Raw genomic sequence first — 17,077 nt, 5'->3', positions numbered from 1 at the left:
AGGGAGTCCAATGCTGGACTCGATCCCAGGACCCTGGGATCATGGCCTGAGCCGAAGGCAGACGCTTAACCGACTGAGCCACCCAGGCGTCCCCTTCCAGGGATTACTCTTAAAGGAATGATATTTTACTCTACTTGCACACTAACAAGTTAGCGTGCCACAGTTTGGATGCTGGCAAAAGACATAAGACTCCTGGGTCCCAGACAAAAGACTCACTCATGGCACCACAGATGGTGGGAGCTTCGTGCTTGCTTTTGTTCCCCTTCTTCCCTATTCTCCCCCTTATCCCCAAGTCCCATGGGAGTGATGAGGAATAGCCCAGCTAGATGTTGTGCATCCAGTGGATCTGTGGCACAGCTGAGGACCCCTAAGTATAGGAAACCCAGTATTTTATAGTGGACTGTGTGCAACCTGACCAATCCATGCCCTGGAGAGAGACACTATCTTGATATTGTAGGATTGTTTGCCATACAAAAACTCCTGAAAAGTGAGGGCAGAACAAAAGCTGATACAAGATGTGCAGAAACACCTTGGGGATTTGTCTTTCAATGGTGCTGAGTGAAAATGACTGGGCTCTGCCTCAAGCCACTTCTCCACGAATAGCATAATCTGCAGCAGTATGTGGAGGTAGAAGAAAACCGATTCTAGCATATTTTTATTGCAGCCACAAGTCATCTCATTAGATGTTGGTGACTTTGCTCATTTGGAAGGCTGCCTAAGTCATCACACACCTGGAAATCAACAACAGGAAGCGAGGATTGCATCCCAGAACCCCCGGTACATAAAACTTCTTCTTACCCCTATCCCTGAGTAGTCTAGAAAATTTAAATATTTCTCGACCAACTTTTGCTGGTTATAGTTCAGTCAGCCTTAACTGAAACATTGATAAAGAAAACAGTGTCTGTCATAAGGGTAACTGTACTCCCCTTTCTGGGACTCCTTTCCTTAATTTTACTCTCCCTATTTTGCCCTGTTGGATATTAATTGTAAGGAATTGTATAAGATCCTTGAGAGAAGTTAATAGAAAAGGGGAAGCATTTCTCCCTTCCTTCCATACTAGCTCATCCTTAGCCTTCTAAGCTCAAGGTGTCTACTCTCTTGTAGTGTTGGCTCTTTGGCAAGTAAATGCTGTTAAGCATTGAATGTGTTACACTGGGTCCTTTTGTGGGGTCTGTGGATCAGAGTCTGGAGATTAGGGCATGTGTTAGGAAGTAAATATGCCTCAGCTCTGGGCCACTAAGAAAACCATAGTAGGTCTGTGTTGATGTAAGGTGGAAGTGTTCACCAGCCACAAGAGGCTAAGATTTGAAACCTTTGCCTTTTAATTTTTTTTTAATTAAAAAAAATTTTTTTTTAAGATTTTACTCATTTGAGAAAGAAAATGAGAGAGAGGGAGCACAAGTGGCCTGGGGGGAGCAGAGGGAGAGGGAGAAGCAGGCTCCCCCCTGAGCAGGGAACCTATGATGGGGCTCCATCCCAGGACCCAGGATCATGCCCTGAGCCCAAGGCAGACGCTTAACCGACTGAGCCACCCAGGCGCCTCTACCTTTGCCTTTTTAATCAGAGCTACTGGGTATGAGAGCTACTGTATGTGATAGCAGACACCGACTTTGGGGGTAATTTAATGAAAAGTGTAGTATTATGAAAATCTGATTTTGCTGTGTAAACCTACCATTAATTTTTGTCATTTGTGTGAACGACTTAGCATTTATCCCTAATTACCATGCAGCACAATGATTATTCATAATACTAAATTATGTGTCAGATCAATGTTTTTAAGTTGCATTGATTATAACACTAAAATATGCTCATGTGTGATGCTCCATCTTCTTTCGGATGGTCATCTACTAAACTATCAGGGCTTTCTTCTTACAACTTAAAACATTTGGGTTTTTTTTTTTTTTTTTTAAATGAATGGAGAGACTCTTTTGCATTAGAAGAGATAAGTCTGCAGCCAGTTTGACTGTGGGTCACTTATGGGCAATAGAATCCTCATATCTTGAGGACAGTGGTAGGAATAGCAGGAGCACCAGCATTTTAGACTTTGAGTCTAGTAGGTAATTACCTAGTTCTCTTCTTGTTTTATTTCTGCCACTTGTCTTATTACTGAGGAATGATATTATTGAATTCTAAACAGTATGATATCTACCTTCAGGCCAACCAAGCAAAGGCATATGCAATATCTCTGATATGCCAAAATAAATTGAAGTTCAGGAATTAGCTTTGTCGGTGTAGGGGTGTGAGGGATAGGTGATATAAATTCCTCCTTTTCCTACTTCATGGACGAGGACTCAGCTTTCTCCTCTACACTTTTGTCTGTCAGTCTGACTTGCTTTCAACACTGTGTATTAACCAAGACCACTTTGCTTTAAACTTTATTCATTTGCATGATGTTAGAATGAAGTAAAACAGAGCAAGACATCTTAACGGGATAAGAGGATCCCCAGTAAGTATTAGCTCTATAAATAATGTTTTCCTCACCTCAAGGGGGTTGCTTGAACATCAGTCTATCAAACATGGATAGAATATCTGCTGTGTAGGCAACACATTTGTGTTCCTAGCCCTTGATAGATGACGTTTAAAAGAAATTAATTGCTTATAAGGTTTGAACTTGAATGACTACTTTTAGTACATTTAGTATTGTTTTTGAAATGATATTTTAGTGATTAGATAATTTATAACTTTGTCTTTATTGTAAACCAGAGTGAACTGTTTATCCACAGTCAAGTGATCCTCCTGGATTTAAGGTCGGTTTAAAACTCGTTAATGCTGGGGTTTATAATGGAAACAGAAAGCCTGTACTTATGTGAAACAGAACTAACCAGGCCAGTGGAATTATTGTAAAACAATATCTTTTAAATGCTGATGATTAGACCTTAGCCTCTTGAGTGAAATATAGCCTCTCAGTTGTTCTTGGCAGAATGATGAAGCTGTGTTATCTTTTGTGGAAGATCCAACCTCTCTGAATGCTTTTTATTACAGATATGTTTAGTTGGACTCTGAGGCTTCATTGGAATACAAAAACTTGGCTCTTGTAGGTAAATTTTTGAAAGAACAAATTTATTTTCTATCTTATTATCTGGGTGTGGTGAGATGAACACAGTAAGTATACCACATATAAAGCGACAATGTTTTGATCCTTTTGTCATAATTACCGCTGTGGAAAACTGAAGACGACTAGATTCAGTTAGCTGGATAATCAGCATTTTGACCCTTTGTTGCAAATCATTTCTGTTGTGTAAAAATGAGGATAAATGGGTTAATCAGACCGTGTGTTATCCACTTGTAATCTGTTTTCAGATGAGGCAGAGTGGTCCCCTGTATCCAGCTTTGAACGTCCAACAGCTCTCTACTCCAGTTACACAAATTAGTGATGTGTAAAGTCATGTTCCTAAGTGATAAGCAAGTGCATTTTTCTTCGTGATGTGTTATGTATTATTTAATCTTAGTTATATATTCTGTAATATATGTGTCTATTATGTGTATCTACTACTATACATATCCTTAACTTTGTCAGTTCTGATAGTCTGAGATTTTGGGTTCCTAGGGGACAATTTTACTTCTGTCTAATTTATTTTAAAGTCATCTGAGAAACTGACTTACGTAATTAGAGACTCGGCGAAAGCTTTTTTCCCCTCAGTGATGGTGATATTTAAACTGAGATTTTCTTGTTCTAATCTGTTTTTCCCTACAACTTTGTTTATATGAAATTATAAAACTTTACTTATATTTATATCTAATTTTTTTGGCACAAGTCATGGGTTTGACTATGCAGTCCTGACTTTGTAAAATTTTTTCAATTTCAGATTAAAGATTTGGTTTGCTGTCTGGAGGTTTTATTTTTTATTTTTTTGAAAGTGTCGTCATTGTACATATTTATAGTAATTGCATATTTATGAAATAAATTAATCTTTTTGAATTTTTACCATGGCAATCCTTACTTAGTACATGCAAATCATTTTTAATCTCTGGAATTTATAATTGAAATATTTTAATAAAAGAGCAAAATAATAAGCAAAAAATGTTGATGTGTATAACATTAAATTCTATCAGTTACATGGAAGCTGATTACAATTAGTTTAATGACCCTGGTTAGAATTCCTCCTCTTATTTTGTCCTTGCTCTGAAATGTATTTCAGAGGTCAAACACTTAGTTATCCTCTTAGCCGAAATTTCTACCATTTGAATATGGCCAGATTGGCATTTATCTTTAAAACACTTATTGGAAACAGCCTAAATTGAAAAAATGCTTAATGTCACAAGCTTCATCATCCCAGGATGGGCCTCTTTAAAAGAATCTCAAACCTCAAACAATATGAAGTGATTTCCCTTAACTTATAAGGTAGCTGGTAGCTCGGGCAGTAGAAAGAGAAAATGGTTATTTGCTTGGTGACAGTGTGGCAGTTACATAAATTTGATGTACAAAGTGAACACATAAATAGTATTTCAGAAACAGAATCATCTGAGTCCCTGTTGATTATAGTATAGGTGCTAGACATTTTAATGGAATTGTTTCTTAATTACCGAACTCTCTTTGATAGCCATGAAAAAAAATTGGATTGGACAGTATTGATTCCAAGCACTTCTGTTCCTCTTTAGGGATATTCTGAGCTGGCAAAACACATACAGATGGGCAGACAAGACTGCTTAGTTTGCCCTGTGCTGAATTTGATCAATAGGAACCTATTTCTGTATCAAGGAGAAGTAGCTCTGTTAATTTAGCCCTGGAAATCTCATCATTAGATACTCTTGAGTAATAAGATTTAAAATATTTTAGTTAAGATAAAAATTGCATGTTGGCATTTCTCACAGTAAAATTTATTTTTCTTTTAAACATGTCAAGTGTTTCTTTGAGTTGTTTTTTTCCTCCATAAGAGGGCTAAGAGGGCATTCACTAGTAGATAATACCCCTATTGCACCCTATTCTGCTAGCTAAAAGAATTTTTTTTCTGTAGTACAGCATTTTCTACTTTAAGTATTCCACATATAAAGTGACTGTATAATCACTGTTTTGATCCTTTGGTTATAATTACTGCTGTGTAAAACTAAACAAGACTAGATTCAGTTAGCTGTATCAGTCAGCATTTTGACCCCTTTTTTATAAATCATTTAGGAACTGGGGGAAAATAGAATAATAAAAACAGAACCATTTTGGCTAATAGCATGGTAGTGCTTTTTCTTTTATCATTATCTGGGTTAACACAACTCCTGCTTTGTATTCTGTGTTCTCTTACTGTGATATTACTTTTATTCATTCAAAATATATTTACCGAGCCTTAGTATGCTCAAGGGTAACTGGTTGATAACTTGGAATCAAGAATACACTGCATATTAGGAATGCCAAATTTTATTTTCTATTTTAAGCATTTATACATACAATAGCATTTGCAGTAACAAAATTATATAAGGTGTATGGATTGGCTGTGTGACGTCTGATTTAGGATATTTCCATCTCACAACAAAGCACCCAAAGCAGGTTTTCTTTGATGTTTACTCCTCAGTCCTTCTAATGGAGCCATTTTTCTGAGTGCTAAAATAAAGTTCACACTCACTCAAAGAAGTAGGAAGTAATCGAGAAGGGGCAAAGCCTTGGCAAGCAGCACATTTCAGACTCAAGGTGCTCTGGCTCTGATCTGACTTTCTTTTATATGATTTGGAATAGGTTCTAAGAGACTGTCCTGCCCAATCTGTTACATTTGTCAGGTTCTCAAGACAAAAAAAAAAAAAAGATCTTTGAATTGCAGTTTGAGATTTGAAATTCCCGGATCATATTTCCATTTCCTGCTATATGTATTCTGAGGGAGCTGGGATATTATTAAAACCATCAGGGAAGTGGAGACTGCAGTAGACACTGATAAAAATGAAGCAGTTTGTAAGAAAGAGGTGATGTAAAAAGAGGGAGACAATTCGGATTGCATTTGGTCTTGACAGGAGAGACCCTGCAAGCTGGTGGTAGGCGTTCTCCTGAAATTATATTCATGCTCGTTTGAATTTTATTAAATTTTATCATAAATAAGGAAGAAAAAAATAAATTCCTCAAGGAGTCATCAAAACAAACAAGAAAAATACATACGTTTTATCTTGTTCTGAACCAGAATACCTGCATAACCTCAAAAAAGGGATGTCAAGGTCATCATTGAGTTACTTATAAAGAAGGTCATCTTGGTCATTGCACTGGATAAGTCCTACAACTGTGAGAATCGTACGTATTTCAGGGCAGAGTATAAAGCAATAAGGAGAGGGCGCCTGGGTGGCTCAGTTGGTTGAGCAACTGCCTTCGGCTGAGGTCATGATCCTCTAGTCCCGGGATCGAGTCCCGCATCGGGCTTCCTGCTCGGCAGGGAGTCTGCTTCTCCCTCTGACCCTCTTCCCTCTCGTGCTCTCTATCTCTCTCTCAAATAAATAAATAAAATCTTAAAAAAAATAAAGCAATAAGGAGAATACTGAGTATATCTGGAAATACAGGTACGATGCCAACTAGGTCAGCCTATATCTCTGATATCAGGACTAAGCATGCAGTTTTGGAATAATGGTGGACTCTGCTATTTATACTGTTGTAGTGTTGCAATGTGTTCACTCTTACATATTCACTGGGATTCAGGAGTGACTTTAATTGCGTTCTTGTTTTCAGCAATTCTTGGTACGATTGCATAGTATGTTCCTTTCCTAGCTTTGGGCACACAAATGGCTGTAACTTTTTCCCCAAGAACAATGCCTTCCAAGCTGGAAAGGGATTGATCAGTGTTCACATTTGCTTTTGTAACTTAAAAATGATAAATTGAATAATGGCATGATTAAGATCTGCTTTAATTAACTGGTTGCAGTGTGTGCATGTATTTGTAAACTACCTTTTAAAATTCAGTGTTTAAAAGTTGCAGGAGTGATTTGAAGTTTGACCTGAGAAACATTTTGAAAGGTTATTTGCTTGATTCTCTTTGTAACTGTAATGATGATTAATGACCATATTGGTTTACTTTAAATACTTTTCGAGTAGCTAAATTCACTATATTGCAATTATTAAAAGCAAGAGTCTCATTAAATTCTTCTACTTGGAGATCAAGATAAGGCCAAAATATTATACATGACATAAAAGCAAAAACATAATTTTGTGAGAGTATTGCTTTCCCCAGGATTGGACCATTGTTCTGTGTGTTTTTAACCCAGCCACTGTGCCATTATCAGTATGTGGGAGCAGAAAGCAGACCCGACAATGGACAGAGAATTCTGGCTTCAGACTATCAGACATTTACCAGGAGTTTAAACAAACTAAAGGAGTTGAACTGTGAAAGTAATTTGTTTGTTTGGAATTCTACTTGTTATTTAAGTTTGTGGATGGTTTTATATATAGGAAAGAAATTTCTTTTAATTTGGTAACAAACCTTCATTCCGGAGCACTTTCCTTCTCAGGGCTCATATTTTTTGTAAGACCCCGTAATGTTTTGTAAACATGTATTTAGCTGGTTTATATTTTCTGAGCTCTGGGGTTTGGGAAACACTGATGTTTTCAGACTTTGACCTCAGCAGGGTCACGCAGGCATTGGCCTGGTCCATACAGGCTTTAAGACTAGATGCTTGGTTATTGCAGATGCATTTGTCTTTCTTCAGAGAAATATGTGTGCTTCGGTATTGATTTTTTACATCTTTATACTCAGCAGTATGGGAGGTAATGTTAGGCCATTTTTACGTCTTTATACTTAGCAGTATGGGAGGTCATTACTTCACATAACAGTGGCTTTAAGAACTAGACAGCTCATATGACTCTAAATTCAATTTGCAGGTAGTTTTCACTTAAGGAAAGAGGTCTGGCAGCATGCCTGCTTGGCACAGGGCTACTTCTTGAATCCCCTCTCTTTCAGTGGTGAGGTCAGAGCATCTTGTCAAGAAGTGTAACTTATGTTCAAATAATGTATGTGAGCTGGACATCTACTGCCAAAAACAAGCTGCCTGGGGGCAGAAACAAGAAAAGCATCATAAGTGCTATTGAACAACTCACTGTAGGCTTTTAATTATCTGAGATTTACTTAAGCAGCTCCACAAAATGGGAGAAACACCCAATTAAATGACAGTAAATTTACTTTGCTGCAGAATTCAATAATTTACATCTTGGTTTCCCTGCATTGCATTAATTACCGATTTAGTAGCAGATTAGAAAGCATCTGGGTAAAATTTAACCTACGTATATTCAAATCAACTACCGTGATTGATTTATCTGTATTTTTATTCACTCATTTATTCAGTATATTTATGTGCTAGTCACTGGGGAGAAGAAGACATATAAACAGATATATACAGCTCCTGTCCTTCAAAAGCTGACCATTCAGCAAGGGTGATAAACATTTAAGTAAAAATTATCATGTACGGGATATCCATTTCTGTCAGTGTGAAAGACCACCTGATCAAATATAGGTGAAAATGTATTTAAAAATGTTTTTTAAATGCATTGCTGACTGAACACAAAATGAAGCAGAGGAAATTAAAGCTGAAGCAAAAGTTGGAATTCTGCAAGGTGGATGAATTCCAAAATTGGCTTTCACCCTGGGGGGTTTCTGCCAAATCCATGAGACCTTGAACCTTCACATCAGGCCAAGTGACTCTGCCAGATAGCTGGGGAATGGGTAATGCCTATGTTACAGAAAGTCCTTCTGAGAAGAAGGAAGAGGGAGCAGTCTCAAACTTATTATATGAGGCAAGCAAAACGTTGGAGACAAGGAAGCACATAGATTAGAAGAGAGAAAAATTATAGGCTACTCTTCTCATAAATATAGTTGCAAATATCTAGTTAAAGTTGTAGCACATGAAATCCAGACACATCTAAAAACAATAGTATATAATGTTATTTCAGTAATGCAAAGTTTATTTTATATTAGGAAATTGGTTAATGTAACATATTACCCAAACCCGTGGAGTTTGGTAAAACTTTAAAACTTTAAAACTCCCAGTGGAGTTTTAAACTAAATTTGATAAATTTCAGCGTCTATTTATGACTTAGAATAATTCTTGGTAACTAGGAGGGTAATGAAATTTCATTATTCAAGTAAAAGGAACTTACACAAAACCTACAGCAAACATCCACCTAAGGTGAAATGCTGAAAGCACTCTTTTTACAATCAAGAACAAGGTAAGAATACAGACTATCACCACTTCTATTCAATGTTACTGGAAGTGTTATCCAATGTAATAAGACAAAAAAAAAAATAATTGAAAGGCAGAAACAAAATTGTCATTGTTCAAAGGTTATCTATGTAGGAAACTCAAAAGATCTATAAATGAAATACTAAAGTTAACAAGACAGTTTATAGCAAATTGCTGGATGTAAAATCAAAACATAAAAGTAAGTTGCATTTCTCTATATGAACACCCAGGAAGTCAGTGTAACAATGTATGTAGAGTAACAAGAAATAAATCTAATAAAAATTTTGTAATATTACATTCCTATTTGAATAATGTGTGAGGTTAGAACTAGGGAACTAATATAGAATATCATAAATTATATTGCAAAAGATAAAGAAAATCTAAATAAATGGAGAATGATATCATTCTTCTAGTTAGGAAGATGCTAATTTTTCCCAGGTTGGTTCATGCCAGTTTAATAGGGTAGTATGTATTTGTGTAACTAGATAAACTTAAAATTTTTTTGTTTGAAAAAGGAAAGTGCAAGGATTACCAAAGACACCCATGAAGAACAGTAAGGTGAGGCAACCTCTTTCAAATAATCCAGCTTAGTTAACTTTATATTTCAATTTTGCCAGTTTACAGGGTTGGCTATGTAGGACTATGGGGTGAAATATAGAGCACCCCACCTAACTCAGGCATATAAGAAAACTTTATCAAGGTAGCATTGCAGAAAGGGATAAATGTAAATGGTGATAAGGCAAGTGATTAATTAAACATATGATAGGATTGAAATTGGATTCCTGTCTTCCTCCAAGAAGTAAATTAAAGTGATTAAACTTTTAGAAGTGAAAGAAAAATATAAAATGTTTAGAAGAAAATGTAGGATTATATTTTTATGACCACAGGGTAGAAAAAGATTTCTTAAACAAAGACACAAACAATGCAAGACACAAAAATGCAAAACCATTAAGTAGGGATTCAATTTTACCGTATTAAAATTGAGATATTCTTTATCAGAAGATACTGTAAACAGTGAAAAGACAAAATGCAAAAACATCAAAGTAGCAAAATGTACAACTGGCAAATAACTAGTATCCAGATAAAAGAACTTTCTCAAAAAATTAGAAAAAGAAAAAAAGAGAAAAGAAGAGGAAATTGAAAGACTAACAAACATATGACAGGATGTGCAATAACACTATTTTTCTGGGAAATGAAAATTAAAAACGTGAGATAGCATTACCTACCCACCAAAGCTCCCAAACTAAAAAGTGTCAGAGATTGTGCCTGCAGTGAGAACCCTAATTCACTTTTGGGATTTCTTAGTAACTTTAAACACTTACACTTTCATGATTCTAAATACAACTTTGTAATATACTTCTTAGAGAAATGCTTGCACACTCTTGTACAAAAATGCTCATAGCATCACGCTTTGTAAGAGCTACTCTTGAGAGATAAGAGTAGAGCATATAGTTGTATATTATTCCACGGAAAGAGAGGAACCACTTTCCTAGTTATGAAGTAGTCTCAGTAGAATTTGATCACCTGCTGGAAGGTAGAGTAACAGAAAGTGAGAGCAGTAGAGTGATTTCTACTTTTTGGCCAGTGATCTCAATAGTGGTGCCATTGATCATGGTACTTTTTCTAATTATTGCTATATATTTTTTAATTTTAAAAGCAGAGATGGCCAGAGAAGTGCTTCTTACCTCTCTCAGTTTAAAAACAGCACATAGTTATCCATCGTGTCCATAGTAAATTCAGACAAGACATTGCACATACACACTGTGCACACACACATATGCGCACACACCCACACAAATATACGCAGAGAAACTCAAATGGCAAAGCAGATTGAAAAAGATGCTCCAATTCAATAGATATCAGTGTCAAAACTATATATACCCACCAGATTGGCAAAAACTAAAAAGTTGGAAAACACTAAATGTTAGGTTGTACACAGAGACTCTCATCTACTTCTATTGGGAGTAGAAACTGGAATAAATACTCTGGAAAACACTTTGATATTACCTAGTAAATTTGAACTTGCCCATAACTCGTGAACCTAAAAAATTCATTATTAGGTAGAAACCCTAGAGAACGTTTGCATATTTTCACCAGGAAACTTCCATAAAATTATTTTTAGTGGAAAACATAGAAATACCCCAGATAGCCACAGCAGAATCAAAATATACATGGGGGGTTACTCATTCAATGGGATACTACAGAGCAATGAAAATAACTGAAAAGAAATGACACACATCATGTATCATTTTTTAAATTGGAAACAATTATTTGATGGGAGGGTGCACTAGGTATAAAAGCTTCCCGGTCATAGAAGAAAAGGGTGGTGTTAACTGAGTGGAATTTGATTTTTTCATATTTCTTAGCAAGAAATGTTAGGGCAAGAAAGCTAGAAAAAATATAGTGTCCCTGGAAGCCAGTTTCCTTTGTTTTAATTATTTTGCCTTTATGTATATGTTTGTAGTCTGTTCTTCCTGACTCCTATTTACAAGTTGAATGGGGGACAAACTTATTGGACTCAGAGTAAAATTGGAGTTTTCTGAATTTTTAGCTTTTTCCCCCTTAACTTGACATCACACCCTACTTTTCATTTTGGGTGGAGAAAGAGGTATGATCTGGGTAAATATTAGGGGATCTGTCTAGGGGCTTGTTTGCACATCAGTGGCGGTACTTACCAGTTTTTCTTCTATCTTGAAGTCTACCATGCTTGCTTGAATTCAGTGTGTCACATGCATAGATCTTATTGTTGTTGTTTATGATAATTTTCAAAATACGATTATACTTTCCAAATCTCCTTGTGTTTTATCTGCCTTTAAATGGGAAGGTCTCTCGGAGCCCCTAGGCGGCTCAGTCAGTTAAGTGTCTGCCTTCAGCTCAGGTCATGATCTCAGGGTCTTGGGATTAATCCCTGCATCGGGCTCTGCTCAGTGGAGAGTCTGTTTCTCCCTCTCCCTCTGATCGCCTTCCCACTTGTGCTCTCTTTCTGTCTCAAATATATACATAAAATCTTTTTTAAAAAAATGGGATGGTCTCAAACATCTCCATTTGATATGATGTTGAAAGAAAAAGATGGCAGGACAACTCACAGGAGCGCCATATTAGCAGCTGGAACCATCTTCTGCTTAAATCTGTCCTTAGTCCTGTTTTTCTTTAATTAGTCTCATAGGAAAAGAGAAGCAAGATCATGCTGCAAAATGGGATATTTTTGGAATTCTCATTATTCTTTTATAATTTTGCCCCTGGTCATTTTTTATCTTTACCTCAGTAGAGTTTCTAATAAAAACCAGAGGCTAGATAGATTTAATTTATTGAGCATCTACCATGTACAAGGTATTGTTTGGACTACACAAATATACAGGGCCTGCACCTTTCTTCAAGGAACCTATAATTCAAAGGGACAGAAAGCCATGTTAATGATAATAAGTCATTGTAAATAATGTGGCAGTGAACATGGATGCACAGATATCTCTTTGAGGTATTGAGTTCATTTCCTTTGGGTATATACCTAGAAGTGAGATTGCTGCATTACTTGGTAGTTCTATTTTAATGTTTTGGAAACTCCATATTGTTTTTCATAATGGCTAATACAAATTTACATTCCCACCAACAGTGTATAAAGGTTCCCTTTTCTCCATATCCTCACCAAGACCAATATTTATTATGTTATCTTTTTGAAAATAGCCATTCAAAGGTGTGAAGTGGTATCTCATTTTGGTTTTGATTTGTATTTCCCTGATGATTAGTGATGTTGAGCATCTTTTCACATACCTGTTGGCCATCTGTCTGTCTTAGGAAAAATGTCTGTTCAAGTCCTTTGTCATTTTTAAATTGGGTTGTTTGGGGGGTTTTTTGCTATATATTTTGGATATATATTTTGAATTAATTGTTTATTAGATATTAGGTTTGCAAATATTTTCTCCTATTGTTGCCTTTTCATTTTGCTGATTGTAATTTTTGCTGTGCAGAAGCTTTTTAGTTTAATGTAGTCCTGCTTGTTCATTTTTGCTTGTTCTGCCTGAACTTTTGGTGCCATTACAGCATTATTCACAATAGCCAAGATATGGAGACAACTAAGTGTCCATTGTCAGATGAACAGATAAAGAAATTATGGTATATATATATGGGAATATTATTCAGCCTTGAGAGAGAAAGAGATCCTAACATTTGCAACAATATAGATGAACCTGGAGGGCTTTGTGCTAGGTGAAATAAGCCAGACACAGAAAGAAAAATGCTGCATGATCTCACTTATGTGTATAATCTGAAAAAGTTGAATACATAGAAGCACAGGGTAGAATAGTGGTTACTGAGGGTGAGGAGGTAGGGAAAATGGAGAGATGTTGGTCAAAGGATACAGCTACAGAGGATCCAGTTATGTAGGAAGGTTGCTGTTATAGAAAATGAATAAGTCTAGGGATTTAATGTACAGAGGATGACTATAGTTGATAATCTGCATTATATACTGGAAATTAGCTGAGAGTAGATTTCAGGTTCTCTTACCACATAAGCACAAAAAAGGTAACCGTGTGAGATGGATATGTTATTTAGTTTGACTGTACTAATCATTTCACTATGTATATGTGTATCAGAATATCATGTTGTACACTTTAAATATGTACAATATTGGGGCACCTGGGTGGCTCAGTTGGTTAAGCGACTGCCTTCGGCTCAGGTCATGATCCTGGAGTCCCGGGATCGAGTCCCACATCGGGCTCCCTGCTCGGCAGGGAGTCTGCTTCTCCCTCTGACCCTCTTCCCTCTCGTGCTCTCTATCTCTCATTCTCCCTCTCTCAAATAAATAAATAAAATCTTTAAAAAAATAAATAAATAAATAAATAAATAAATATGTACAATATTTATTGAAAATAATTGTTATAAGAATAAGCAATACCAACCACAGAATTAATTTGAGCATTTCCTAGATGATAAGCAGTCTCCATATGTTAACTCACCTTGTCTTCCTAAACAGCTACATCACATGGGTACTATTTGGCACCATTTTGCAGATGATGAAATTGAGACAGGGAAGTCAAATCATGTGCCCAAACTCATATAACTACTACAAGGTGCAGTCAGAAGTTAAAAAAAAAACAAAAGCAGGTAGCCCAATTGAAGACCCACTTTTTTGTACCCACCGCACACATGTCATTTAAGTTCACTGCAAAATAAAGCCAAGAACAAGGCTGGCGCAAGGGCTAGGTATGGATTGAGAACAGCACTAATCATGTTGAGGTTCCACCTGAAACCCAGGAATTTGGAACTGACTTCATTAAAGACTCATTCCTGGAGTGGTGTATTTAGTGTTATTCAGTCCTGTATTTCTTTATGTTGACACCCAAGGGTTGTGTCTTCCTGATGATTAAAACTTCTGTTTTCTTGAAACATACCTTATTGTTGACTTTTCCCAGCAGCTATTTGCATTTTAAAATGTCAGAGATTGCTGCACATGATCCTAAATGAGAACTTCAAGCCTCAAGTTTAGGAAAATGACAAATGAGGCTTAGAAACAAATGTATAAACAATGTATGCCATGATGCGCTACGCATCTCGAATGGGCATTTTTCCTTATAAATTATGAGAAGGCCCAGAAAGCCAGAATTGGATGTCTTTATATTGAAATAAGTGTGGATAAGAACACAGAAATTGAACTGAAGGAACATTTATTTGGTTACGTGGTCATTTAATTGAATGCTTTTGTGTGGTCATTTGAATTTTATTTTTTAAAAGGCTACACACACACACACACACACACACACACACACACACACACACACACGATGCGATCAATCACATCTCCTTGTCCCACAAGGAATACAAGGAAATGGAAGGAAAAAGGCATGCCAACACAAGGCTGTGTCTGAGTGGCCCTTCCTATAGCATGTGTCAGTCCACTCAACACACATGCTGGGGCAAGGGGTGATCAGAAACAACAAGGAAAATCTAAGTAAATATACTAAGGAGCCCTGTTTACAGAGGCTATAGAAACTATAATTGAGAATTTTAGGTGTTTTTAAGAAGTAAAAATATGTATCTTTGGCATTACATGTAAAATATAACCCTTCACAGGAAGATACAACCTGACTGATCTCCTCTCTTTGGTCCAAGACCTGAAAAAGACGATTTCGATTCCTTTTCCACATTGATCTCCTTCAAGTAAGCTAGTAAATAATTTCAGCACCATTGTTTTCTTCTTGTTTATTCATGTCTTTTACTGGAGAAAAGAAATATTTGCTAATGGAAGAAACAAAGCAAAATATTTACACCATGCTGTGCCTTTCTTTTTGACAAGGGCAGTTGTGGTAAGGAAGCTTTCTCTCTCATAAAATTGTTTACACGAAACAGTGGGAAAGAGCTAAAGAATAACAGTTTCCTTTAGCAGCTGGAGGTTGTCTGAATAGAGTCTTCTATTCCCATGCATGTTTTGTAATGCAGATGTCTTTGAAAATGGTCTTGCCAGTGCACCTTAAATACATTTTAGAATTATTTTACCATGAAATTAGTTTTCTCCATCATTGGCTTAGTTGAATCCCTTTTTTTTTTTTTTTTTTTTGATCAATGCTGGGACATTAAAAATAAAGCCCTGGCTGCACATGCTATTTTTGTAAGTTCCTATCAAAAATCCATCCTGCAGCAGGCCAGTGTACTTTCAGAGTCAGGTCATTATTGCAGCAAGGCTACTTAGAATCCTGCTCCTCCACCTCTCACCCTGAGGCTTAGTTTTCCACTTCTGCCCCAGCCACTGGCCTGCATTTTTATGTTTATTAAGCAAATACAGAAGGAGAGGAATTTCAGGAGAAAAAGCAGCATTGAACTGTATTGTAACTGAATGAGTCTTATCTAAATTGATGATTCAAATTGGTAATTCAGAAACCATTCTTGGAGACTAGCTGGTGGTGATGACGTTGGTAGAGGTGATGGTGCTGATGGTGATGTAGATGGTGGTAAGAATGGTAGTGGAGATGGTTTACTGCTGGTGATGATGGTGGTGATGATGATGGTGACGGTGGTGGTGATGGTATGATGGTGGTGGTGGTGATGGTGATGTAGATGCTAGTAGAAATGGTAATGGAGATGGTTTACTGCTGGTGATGATGGTGATGGTGATGGTGGTGATGGTGGTGGTGGTGGTGGTGGTGATGGTATGATAGTGGTTGTGGTCATGGTGATGGTGGTGTTGGTCATAATGGTAGTGATGGTGATGGTGGTTAGGGGCATAGCAATGGCTTACAAACATCCCAAGTAAGTTTCTAGGAAATGTAATTGGTGCAACACTTTACTTCTATGCTCTGCTCATTTCACAAGTGTTCTCTTTCTCTGCTAATATTTTCCTGTGTCTAAAAATACAACTAATTTCAATAGGACTAGTCTTTATTGGATATGCTGCATACATATAGAAGTTTCTTCAAAGTCAACAAAATTCATTTTCAATTATTTGTTTGGTATGTATTCAGTACCCTTGAGAAATGAAGAGTTGTGAAAAAGGAAACCAATCCTGTAAATTTAGTAGAGTTAGAAATCTCCTCATATTCACTTTTCCAATTGCTATTATACCTGAGATCATTGTCTCTGTGTCATTGCTAGTTGTTACATTATTTTTTCATTCCATACTTTGAACTATGAATCTATTACAGAAAGAGCATGTTGGTGAGGCATTGAGCATGAATAAGTTAGGAATAGTAATTAGTTTTCAGGCATTCCATTGAGGATGGCAATGCATTTTTCCCCAAAATAATTTCCTCCCAAGCAGTTGGTCTATAATAAACTTGCATATTCTGAGTAGACTGTCTTTATCTTCTTGACACATTATTTCCTAATTTCATTGTACCATTCCTTCTGTTCATCTAGCCCTTTCTAGATGTATCAGCCAATATTCCCATGTCTGGGATGTAAAGCTTTTTCCAATTAGACAACAAACAACTTTTCAATTCCATCCCACATATCCCTC

General features: G+C 36.6%; 1 protein-coding gene across 6 annotated transcripts in view; it reads left to right on the top strand.

The window, feature by feature from the left end:
• HS6ST3 (heparan sulfate 6-O-sulfotransferase 3) overlaps positions 1–17,077 on the top strand; it is a 637,323-nt gene that overhangs the window by 311,297 nt on the left and 308,949 nt on the right. The window lies entirely within an intron of this gene.

Source organism: Callorhinus ursinus, unplaced genomic scaffold (assembly GCF_003265705.2).
Source record: "Callorhinus ursinus isolate GAN/ISIS: 27379988/994484 unplaced genomic scaffold, GSC_fseal_2.0 scaffold7, whole genome shotgun sequence".
In the NCBI taxonomy this organism is placed as follows: Eukaryota; Metazoa; Chordata; class Mammalia; order Carnivora; family Otariidae; genus Callorhinus; species Callorhinus ursinus.
The sequence above is the reverse complement of the archived record's forward strand: the minus strand, read 5'-3'. Positions and strand labels throughout refer to the sequence as shown.